Source organism: Amblyomma maculatum, chromosome 1, assembly GCF_055883805.1.
Source record: "Amblyomma maculatum isolate TAMU_Amacu chromosome 1, ASM5588380v1, whole genome shotgun sequence".
NCBI lineage: Eukaryota > Metazoa > Arthropoda > Arachnida > Ixodida > Ixodidae > Amblyomma > Amblyomma maculatum.
This window is the reverse complement of record NC_139344.1, coordinates 171,677,146-171,689,178: the sequence shown is the minus strand read 5'-3', so window position 1 is coordinate 171,689,178 and position 12,033 is coordinate 171,677,146. Positions and strand designations below refer to the sequence as shown.

Sequence of the window (12,033 nt, the reverse complement as noted above, 5' to 3'; positions counted from 1 at the left end):
TGGGCAACCTTTCCGCAGCGGTCTGGGTGAATAGCAGGGCCGCTTTCTAATTACGGTGAGGTAAGCGATTTCGCCTTGTGTTTAAAGTGCATCAACATGTACATACGTGTCTTAAATTCAATTTGTTTTATGTGTGTGAAGATCGCTTATAAGCTGATGTCTAATATTTGGTACGCAGGGACCTTCCTCATATGTGTTTCGGAGTCTAGCATGTGCTTGCTGAGGCTGAACAAATGGGACTGAAAAGCGGAGGCAGCATATGCTCTAACGCCACAAGGTGAGCCCTGTACTTAATGTCAAAACAATTGGTGTGCCACTGCGACTGGTCATTTGTTTTACATGGGGAACATGCTTGGGCACAGGTCACCAGTTTGCATAGAGTTCATGAATGAATCAAACAAGCAAGCATTCCTGCAGCTGCAGTGTCCAGCTTGTAGTTTGCAGCCTTTCTTTCTCAGCTGCAATTAATACATTGCAAACAGTGTGCAATGTAACAGTTGATTCAGTCTAAGAAAACCAGACTAGCTCCAAAAACAAACAAATGTTTGCACGAGATGGAAGATCAAACCACGCTATATTGTCTTCTCAATTTGCTGTGAGAAACTAGCAAAGCTGCCTTTTTTAACGAATGATATTCCTGCACAGATTGGTTGTGTCACTTTTTTGTGCGTGTAACAAAGTTTCTGCAAGAACTTTATAGCTTTGGAAACCACTGTGAAAGATAAAATGAGTGGCATCAATGGCTTGCAAGGCAAGCAGCACAGAGTGTACACCCTGTCAATTCTTTAACAGTACCGCACAAGCGTCGACTGTCCGAGCAGAAGCAAAGTGGGAATCAGGAGAGGGAACAAGCAGGAAGGCGTAGTCATGCTGCTTCAGCGAGTTTTGTCTGCTGGGCTGTTCTGCTCCGTTGGCAGCAACCCCTTGAATCAAGTTTCATATCGGAATTCTGGGAACGCTCTGCTATGTACTTGTGGCTTCAATCTGTGCAAACTTGTAATGTTCCAAATATTACACTTGTCCCTGGTTCTATTTGCGGATACTGTCTCAAGGGTTTCTTCTTCTTCTTTTTTTTTTTTTTTTTAAGCAATGAAAGTACCGATACAACAATTTTTCAAAAGTATCGATGGCAAGAGTTATGGGGCATGTTGGATTTTTTATCGGAAATGTGTGTACTTTGAAAATATTATTCGCTCAATATGCAGATATTGCGGCTAAAAACAAACAATGACAGCTTCTCCGGGCACCGATATGCCTACCAGCCGATTGTGGCAGGATGCTTCACATTGATCAAAGCAGCGTAGCAAACGAGGTTCACTGCAGCAGCAAGAATTGTCAGCACGCCCTCGCACTCTATTGCTTTGTCATCTCCTGCATCTTCCGGCGCTGCTGTGCCAGGCAGTTGACGGTCGCGTGGTACTGTTAAAAAATTGGCGAGGTTTGCACTGCCTACGGTGGTGCCCGTTTCGTAGCAGAGGCAATGCCTGTCTAAAGTATATCCTCTTACGAGCAAAGAAGCATTCTAGTTTCCCTTGCTGAGAATGGGGAATTCAGCCCTTCCACTCTATCCACTATCTTCTCACTAATGTCGAACACTTTCTTTTCGCTCATCAGAGATTATCCTTTCATGCCAGGGGCCTTGGCGCACGACCCGCGGAGCTGCGTGATGCCGTCCGCCAGCTCAAAATTTTCAGCTGACGTTTTGAAAGCATTACCACCAGCCCTAATTTCTAACTAAAATAAACTCAGACTTTGTACCAGTTAGTACGCATTCATTTTTGGAAAGGCGACCACTTAATCTGCATGAACTTTCATTTGACATCACATCCTGCCTTCTCTTTTATTTCCAAGTGTGCTTTTTTTTTTTTTTTTGAGAATTATAAATGTGGTATTTATTAACAGGTGTACCATTTCAGTACCTTTCTCCGAGTGATCCTGAAGCTGCTTTTGTCTGGCATTCAAGTGGAAAGGAGCACGCATTGCTTTTCTCTTGCAATAATAGGAGGGCTTGGTCTGGCAAAACGAAGTTTTGCTTATTTTTGTTCATTTTATTGTTATTATTGTACTTTGTTTCCTGTTGTTTTGTTATTTTCTGGCTCCTGGGTCATGAGAGAAAAAGCTTTCTCAATGCAGCCCACTAGCAATATGAGTTTGAGACCCCCTGCTCTATGCCCATAATGGTGTGGCAATCAATGGATAATTCGTAATGAGTTTGTCTGAAAGGTAATCGTTTAGCAAAAAGCTACCATATGCCACTGGTCGGCCCGGACCCACAACCTCCGCATCATGGTGTTAGAATAGAAGAGTGTGAATGGGCTGCTCCGCACTGAACAGAAAGTGGCGATACCAATGCTCTGATTTCCGTAGGCTGCCGAGAGACTGCGTTGACTGTTGGTGGCCGCGGGTTCGCTGGGTGCCACAAGGATTGCCAGTCAGTTCTCAACTTGCATCGGTGCACATTTTGTTTTTCTCGCTGACGCCCCCGCTCCACGCCTTTCTTCGATCATGGTATATTCTAAGTTGTAATTTGGAAAAATAGAGCATTGTTCCCCGCTGCAATACAGGCTACGTATTCTGCAATTAAAAATGTCAGCTTTTTTCGGCGCGAAAAGATGTCGAACAGCTTCAGCTATGGTGGCCGTCATACCAAGAAAGGACCGAGCTATACAGTCACTGTTTGTGAGGGGCACTTGGAGCCCAGGTTTGTGTCCAAAACATGGACGACAGATAAATGGGCATGTGCTGCAACGCGTTGCTAGCAAAGGAAGTGGTCCCCACGATATTCTCTGCCTGCCTTACCTTTCAGACTTCGAAAAGTAGAAAGCGACCCACTGAAAGGCAGCCCCAGGAACCGAAAAAATAGAAAATCGTCAAACCTTATGTAGAAACGTCAGGTAAAGGTAGCACGTGCTTTACACGACACTGCGTGGGCATGGACAGGCCCAAAATCCGGGTGCGGCTCAACCCACGGGCTGTCTGGGCCGACACATGAAGATTTTTGCTGGACCCGGGGTGAGCTTAAACGTACGGGCCCGAGCCGGATTTGGTCTTGTACACAGAGGGCCGATGTCCGGTTTATAGTCACTTTGTCAGAGTAAAGTACACATCCGCGGCGTCACTGCAGCGAAATGCATGAAATAACCATGGTACGCTCCGAGAAAAAAGTTTAGTCTTAGCTTATTTATTTACTTATTACGGCACCGCGGTGGCTTAGTCATTAAAGCTCTCTAGTACTGAGCTGGGGTACCCTAGTCTGATCCTAATTGGGAGACAGCATTTTGGTCGAAGCTGAAAGCATGGCAGGCATATACTTAACGATGGCAGTTTCATTGAAGAACCCCAGGTGGCCGAAGGGATCTGGACACTTCTGCTACGGCATCCTCACACCTTGAGCCTGTTTAGGACCATTGCTCCAGAGACATAGCCCCTTTTTTTTTTTTGTGTGTGTGTGTGTGTGTGTGTCATATAAACTTTTTTTTTTTCTCCACGTGAGAAAGTTCAAAACCAAATGTGGGTATGGTTTTCATTTTAATCTGTTGATTGGAACGTCTCATAACTGAAATAGCCGCAAAGACTTTAGAAAGAGTTTAGAAATCTCCTTGAAGATGAAATAAGATAAATCTTGAATGAGCAATTCTTAAATCGAGTCAATCAGTGTCGTAAACAATTAGGCGCGTGCCGGCCGCATTGAACGATACAAACGAATATACGAAATTACTCCCCTCTGTGACAAGAGCAGCAGTCAGACACCGCTCTTGCATGTTTTAAACCGTAAAATGCCATGTGCGGGTTACGCTGGTGTGGTGCAGCGTGGAGTTCGCCTAATAAGTAGCGCCGGATGAGGCTGTTTCAGCTATCAGCGAGCACAGGCAGTCTGGTCTGCGATAAGGCGCTTCCGCATATGGTCAGTTTTATATACCACTGGAGGCCAGGAACTGGAAACCCCATACAAACCACTGGCAAGGGCCAACATTCGAACGCTTGATGAGGTGCGGTCTTTTTCAAGGTTGGTGTTCAACACTCATGACGTCTCAGCCACAGATACAGTCTTGCTGCCGCAGCGGCGCCCTCTTTCTCGACAGGGGAAATTGAGGGCGGGGGGGAGTTAAACTAAACTGTGCGGAGGCTCTGGATAGATGGGCTTCCCTGTACAGCAGGTGTTCTTGCTGTTTCTTCTGCTGCCTTCGCTCGTACCGAGTGGTGTTGGTGACCACCGCTGCGTCCGTGGCTCAGTGACACATTGCGGTGCGGAGATGACGACTTCTCTTCTCAGACTGTACACGTTTATTTACACCTTTTTACAACTTAGTATTTACGATAATTTCGTCGGGTGCAACATCAAACAGAGGGTTAACTTCAACGGGGTGTACGATCAGAGGTCAGAGGCTAGCAGAATCAGGCCTTGGCCTTCTGCTACACTTTAGGCCGGAGTCCCTTGGGCCCTCCGTCAGCCTAGCCTCCCTCCTCGAACAACCTCACATCCAAACATAGAGGGCTAACTGCAACCGGGTGTACGATCAGAGGTCAGAGGCTAGCAGAATCAGGCCTTGGCCTTCTGCTACACTTTAGGCCGGAGTCCCTTGGGCCCTCCGTCAGCCTAGCCTCCCTCCTCGAACAGCCCGTCTGCCCTCGACGCTCGTGCGAGCCCAAGTCTGCTTCGAGTCCAACTCTCTTCCAAGCCCCTCTGTCCAAAGCTCCTTCCTTAGCGCTCAAAATTCCAGTTTAGTCCGTTGACCAATCAACGACCAGTTACTTTGCGGCCAATAACATGCAGTGGTTCAAAATGGACTGGCCAATCAGTATACCCCTCTCCTACGCATGTCAAATAAAACACACACAAAGCACGCACTAAGCGGCGAGTGGTTGCGCACACAAGCACATACATCTACAACTTTTCCCTCTCCAAAATCCTCCCACGCAAGAGGCGCCAAGCAGTCGCAAAGACAAACGGCGTCGACGGTTACACTTCCGAAAATACATAAAAACACACGCGCAAACCTCAGGCCCAAACATTCCGATCCCTGCTCTTGGTCGGTTGCGCGCGGGCGGCGGATTCAAAGGGACACACAGGCGTCTTCCCGGGAAGACATGTCAACAGCGCGTTCTCCCCATGCCCGTGTTACGTCGCGTTTCGGGATTTATGGCCTCCGCGCCCTCTCCACTCAAATTGGGAGACACAGCAGTTAGCGCCGAACCCACAACCACGCGCTTACGCTGCGCCTTCTACTTGCACTGCTCTGCCTCCCTCGCGGCACGGGACGGAGCGTCGCCCGCTGCCATGTGTTCCGGGCTCACTTCCGAGAAGCGGTCGCCCGCGCGACCGTCATAAATCTGCCCGCGTCAAGCTGCCCCTTGACCTTGGTCGCCCCTTCGGAATCTCGCTTCTGTGCGAAGCCCGCAAACTTAACTGGGGGGACCTTCTACATGCAGAATCAGCGAAGAGCATTGCCGCCAGAACACGTGCCGGCCCTGGCGGCGGTGCTGTTGTAAGCTATGATATAACAGCACTTATCGCACACCACAGGGCGGACACACTACCTGAGCTTCTTGTCTTTCTTCTACCGCCGTTGCCTCCAGTTCACCGATACATTAAATCGAGAAGAATATTGGCTTTCTCTTTCTTTGACGGAGGTGGTACCTACGCTTGACGAATGGCAGTTTTGGCATGGCGTGAAGACTACATACGCACGCTATTGGCTACTTTGCGTTTCCTCGAGATTTTAATTCGTTATATATTGCTGCACGCGGTGTCTAAATATTAAAGCATCCTCGCAAAAAGTCCGATAACAATTTTTTTTTCTTTCTAATTGAATACGATTTCACGAATTGAAATCATGGCCAAACTGGTTGCTTTTAAGGGGGACATGGCTCGTAAAGCTATTTTTCCTACGTTTTTCAACAAATTTGATAAAGCCTGGTATTCTGATTTAGTTTCTTGCCCTGATTTCAAATATGTAATTATGTTTCCAATTGGCCAATTAGTTCAAAAGAGAAATTAAATCGTTCATAATTTGCGGGAACAATGAAAAAATAATCGCACTACAAAGAATTCACATGAATACTTTGCTAGGTACTAGAAAGCATAACGAATATAATGTTAGGCGCACTTTTGTATAACAAATATTAGTGATGTTATAACAGTTTAAAGTTCACTGTTCCAAATGTGAGTGCCTTCCTGTCTGATTTAGAGCAAGATTGAAAACTTTGAACTGCTATAACATCGCTAATATTTGTTAAATAAAAAAAAATGCTCTTAACATTGTATTCATTACGCTTTCTAGTACCTAGCAAAGTGTCCATGTGAATTTTTTGTAGGGCTGTTATTTTTTCATTGTTTCTGCAAATTATGAACAATTAATTTCATTATCTCTTGAACTAATTGGCCAGTTGTAAAAATGGTTACATGTTTGAAATCAGTGCAAAAAACTGAATCAGAATGCCAGGTTTTATCATATTTGGTCAAAAAATGGAAAATAATTTTAAGGGCCATGTCCCCCCTTAAGGCGGGGGTCCCACTCCGTCAGCGCGAATGTGCCATTTTAGGCAATGTTTGCGTGAGCATTCTGCGCGTTGTTCTTTTTCGAACATCACAATGTAGGCATCATTCGAAAGCTTAATATACGCTCTGTCAAATGATGTGCGCTGCTTTAGTGTGGCAACGTTATCAACTACATGAGAGGTGGTATTGCAGATGACAAATTCGCTAGCGTCGTTGATATACCCTACTTCGGATTAATTTGCTGAAGAAACTGCTGCACTTAGAACAGTTTCCTTTGGCCTACACATAGAATGGGTATTTATATTAGGGAAAATGATGCGTAATTAGTTTTAATTTAATCAGTATTTGATCGGCAGCCTTTTAAACATGGTAAAGTTTGGCCATTTTGGGCACGAATATCTGCGCTTTATCAACGTGCACAGCAGTAAACTGTTTACCACTTCGGGCGCACATTATAATAGTTGAGTGTACAAAGTTTCATCGAAATTTATTAGCTAGTTCGTTTTTAATTACCTTTCCAATTTGAAGATTTCCGTAATACTGCCTCACATCGCATAGCTTGACCAGAAAAACCGCTCATTCTACAGCCTAGGAATCATGCATGGCGAAACTAGAATAGTAGTTATTTGTGAAAATGAGCGCAAATTGCGCTTTATACAATTAGCACGATTATACTGAGCCTTCAAATATAATCAATTTTTCCTACACGACATTCAATCGAGAAAGCCGTCATACTCAACAACGCGAGCCTTGTTTGAGTTGGCTTTTTTTTTAATATTGTATTACTGTAAAATAAAGTTAAAATAAGAAGCACGAACCATGGTGATAATTAGTATTTGCACCTGTATTCGGTCATTAAAGGTTCTTTACTGCTAGCGCCATCTAGGTAAAAGTGTGAGTTCATTCAATTGCCAGGAGAGGCGCGCGTGACTACACTCCTTCAAAGTATTGAAGCCAGTCAAGAAACCTAGAAGTCAGCTTCTCTGCAGTGGAAAAACCCCTTCACCATGGCGGCCAAGCCTGTTTTGGGGGCAGAAATCAGGTGCAGTGCAGGAGACGTCTATTGTGGCAATAATGGCCACGTCCATTTCCTGCACCCCTCTTGTCGCAATTATGGGATTAAGAACCCCCCCGTTTTGCCATTCATAACACCTCCCCTGCCCCTACCTCCTCCAGGCTCTCAATAGTGAAGGAATTCTGCTCAACACGTTTGCGCATGACATCAGGCTGGACATAGAAGTATTCTGCGCTGCACCCAACTTCTGCTCTCAAAACAGGCTTGGCTGCCATGGTGAAGGGGTTTTGCTATGCTGACTTCTAGGTTTCTGCAACCCACCTATACTACTTTTGTGCTGTGAAGTGTTTTGCTTGTTGCTATTTGCACTGCTGTTTGTGAGGTGAGTGTCACACTTTTCAAAAATTCATTGCCTGTCGAAACAACTTCTTTCTGCAGCAGATCCGGTTTCAAACATTCCATAGAGGAAGAATTTCGACAACTCTCTCACCTGATGCAGAGGCTACAATTCATGATCTAGAGGAAAGCAGAGTGTGTCAGTGGAGTGAAAGGAATGAATGAATACCTGGAGGCACCACTCGATCGAGAACGTGGTGCAAGACACCACTGGTTCTTAGCACAAGGAGACGCATCTACTCAAAGTGGAAACAAAAACAGTTCATTAGGGAAGGACCGTGGTGTGAAAGTTTTTTTTAGGTGACAAGACATGACACGCACACTGCGTGCGTGTACATGTTTTGCGCATACACACTGTGGTTTATGCGGGGGCTATTCGCGCGCACGAAGAACCTGCACATGGTCACCGCATCACCCTTTGCACCCCTGCATTGTGTGCGAACAGTGGACGCTCGCCTGCAGTGCTAAGCCCCTAACCTTCACGCCCAATCGCTGAGGGGCTTTGCGCTATTTTGTGCTTTTCTGAATATACTTCTGTCCCTGTACTTTTCCCTCACGCATTCGTATTTCGCTAGGCGCTTCAGGCTCGGATAGCAAGTGACCTGGCTAGCAAAAACCAAACAGAATGCGCAGAATCTTTCGGTAAATTTACATGTCTCGGGCTTGCTTTTCGGCTGGCGACAAAAGTGCAAATTTATCCAAATTAAGACATTCCTTGACAGATTGCAGGTTGCTTGGACGAGGTTCTTCATCCGTGCGCGCAGTTGGTCCAGTGGTATTTCTCGCAAAATCTAGACATTATGTGTTTGACAGCGAGTGCTACGGATATCGCCACGTTATGCTGCATGGTGTGCTGGCAAAATGCTTGCACGTGACCTCAGGATACGCCAGCTGGCGTACCACGCGTATGATCCACCGTTTAGATGTTATGTGCGTCATGCGACGCTCAAATATTGGTCGAAAAAGGAATAGCACAGTAGACCAAAAGAAATAGTTTCGGCCAGCGGTATCGAGTGGTTGTCTCCTTCACATCTTCGTTGGTGCGTGCTCTGTTCCCTAGAGCTTTCAGTGGCACACGTGTGCTTAGGTGCAGCTGTCCTCTCGGAAAGCACCGTTTTGAATGTAGCTTCGCAGCCGCTACAAGAAATACAACTGCAAAAGGACGACGTCGCATACGGAGCACAGATGAAAAAAAAAAAAAAAGAAACGAAGGAATTTGACGCTGCTGAACCGAATGTCGAGCGTTAGCTGAAATGAGAATGTACACTGTTTTGGTTCAGTGCTTTTCATGCTTCTAAACATTACAAATATGTGCTCATAGATAATCAAAAACCAGACGTCATCACTGATAATCACCGTAATGAAACGTAACAGCCGTTGTACGTCTGTCTAATTGTATTTGGTCACTTACGAAGCGTGTATGGACATCTTCGCAAAGGTGGGACAGTTGACCGCACTACGCTGCGTGGAAAGAGAGAAGTTTCGACTGCAGACAGCGTAACATAAACAAAGTGACGCCGAGAGGGCAGCTGGGCGCATTTCACTGTGACAAGAGAAAAGTGCTTGCCTACATGTAAACCGAATTACCGGATTTCTTCGGCGCACACGCAGTGGCATTAGTGGGGCCAAGTAGGGCTAATGCGCGTGTGCAGCCGGCACTCTCTACTTCTTTGTGCGTCTACGCTATGCTCAAAATAGTAAGCCTCGAAGCCGTGAATTCATGTTTCAAGGCCAGGGGTCTGTTTTATTATTATTATTATTATTATTATTATTATTATTATTATTATTATTATTATTATTATTATTATGCAATGCACCGTAAACGCTTTCGCGGACATTTAGTGCATGTGGTGGGTTGACGGAATGAAGCGCGTGTCTGTATCGGGCGGTCGTGCAGAACAGAGTACTGATATCCATCGCGGCACGCGCACATTGCCACTGTTTTTAGACTGCCGCAATGAAAAAAATCGAACGTATTTATTAGCACAATGACAGCCTCCCTTTACGAGCGCACATGGTCATCCCCGATTAGTCATCGCGGTGAAATTCCAAGCTTTTTGGGTGTTCCTTGCACCTCATTCCGGTTTTGTACCGAAAAAAAAAAAGTAAATAAACGTCGCGTTTGGTTTTGACATAGGACATCGTTTTCTTCACACCTTCGAACACGTCAGTTGGTTTTAGTAAAGTAAGTAGAGGAGGCTCAGAATTTTTGCCTCCGAATGATTGAATGTCGATTGACACCACCGAAATGAAATATGCGACGATGTGTGGAGCGGAAATCACATGACAGTCTGATTCGGCGCACAGTTTTGACGTCGAGGTCACCAGCGGCATTTTTCTTTTTCTACTGAAAGCATTTCCGATAACAAACATGCAAAGCAGTAAAAGAAAATAACACCAAAGACTAACGCTAGTTGTAATCCTTACTGCTTAGCATCAAGGAGTCACGTGGTCTTACTCAAAAAGATTCAGAAATATAAGCGTAGTAGCACAGCTAGCAGTGCGAAAGCAATTCCAAGCAAACACGCAGAAGACACGCGGCAAGATCTACCAAGGCAGCAGTTGTTGCTTCCCTCAGGAGATAGGAGCCTGAGTCTTGCACGAAGGCACATTCACGAACTGGGCTGAACCTGTTCAATCCGTTTCGAAATGATTTTTGATAACAATACCACGTCAATTCGATGTAGACTGCTATATGTCGAGACCTTGCGGTGAAATCCACAGTTGACCGCGTCGAGTTATCGCTATAGCTTCGTTCCCACGTGTAGCGAACATCACCCATTTTTGCTGTGCACAGATAACAAATGGCGACCACGCCTTGCAGACTACTTTTTTTTTTTTTAGTGATAGGAAGGCAAATTTCCACTCCCTTGCAATGATAAAATAGGAAATAAATGGGAGAGAATGGAACCATAATGTTAAAAAAACAAAATGCCGGCATAACCCGTGTCCGGTTCCCCCCCCCCCCCACCCCCCGTGAATATCCCAAAGTTCCCAACCAACCAAACAGTATCGCCGCAGAAGAAACTGCATAAATATTCGGAGCATTTGCCATTTTCTTGGTTTAGAGAAATTGCTTCAAGGGTCTATCAACTTGCATCTTGAACGTTCACGAGCATACTTCAGCCGACTCATTGGAAAGTCATTCTAAGGAGTTCTTGTGTGGACAGAAAAAGCAGGAGGATAAGGGTTAGGTGCAACAAGTGGCCCTGAACCAGCTCTGCCATTGTTCAACTCTAATCCTGCTGAAACGCTGCATGGCATAGTGAAACAACAAAACATTGGGGTGAGGTCAACGAATTGCCACTATGATTGATCTCATGATAGAGGAAGAGAAAAGGACAGGGACTGGTCATTTTGGGCAAGGGCTAACAATATACAGGCACGAGGGACAGGCAAAGCGCTTTGTCCCATGTCTCTCGACCATCCCTGCCTCTTTTTTGCGCTTTGTCAAAATGAGCAAACTCCACCAACTAGCCCAAGAAACAGCCTTGCAGAGAGACAGTGTGCCTAAAGCTCACAGCTGCTTTTTGTAAGCCTACAAAAGCTAGTAAATTCAGACTAGATTGACCAAAATTGACCACAATAATCTGGGCATGCACTGGGAAAATGTTTTGTCTAACATGAAAATGAACACATTCCGATGCCTGTGCTGCTTAGCATTCGTCAAGTTTTTCTTCTCAGTGTGGCGATTGAAGAAAGTATAAAGGCATACCACTTCCCCAAAGTACATCCAAAATTGCGTCATGTTGGGGGTAGAAGTGGTGTGGGGTGAAGGGAACTACTGGAATACATAAGCCCCGACTCCAAACACACATGCGTCATGCACTGCCGCTCTAACGTCGTCGCACGTGTCAGCCAAAGCCGGTCTGTGCATGCGCGCAGCGCCTGCGTGCATCGTGAGCTCTGATGCTGTGATCTGTCCCTGCCAGATATCTGGCGCGTGCTACACGCGTCGGAAACTAGCGAGGGGTTGGGACCGCGCGGCTGTCCCCTACTCCGTTCTTCTCGTCCTGAAGTCCACTTAGCTCCCCCTGCTTCTTTTCTTCACAGAATAGTTTTCTTCACGGTTTTCAAATTTTCTCAGTCCGCGCGAGAGGGTGAGCGAGCCAGCACCACGAAC

The 12,033-nt window shown here is 45.8% G+C and overlaps 1 long non-coding RNA gene across 1 annotated transcript in view; it reads left to right on the top strand.

Annotated features, from left to right (window-relative positions):
- The window catches only part of LOC146204878 (uncharacterized), a 33,922-nt gene that overhangs the window by 13,110 nt on the left and 8,779 nt on the right, over window positions 1–12,033 (top strand). Inside the window, exon 2 of the long non-coding RNA XR_014704068.1 lies at window positions 179–277. This is a non-coding gene — a long non-coding RNA (uncharacterized LOC146204878). The remainder of the gene's footprint in view (window positions 1–178; window positions 278–12,033) is intronic.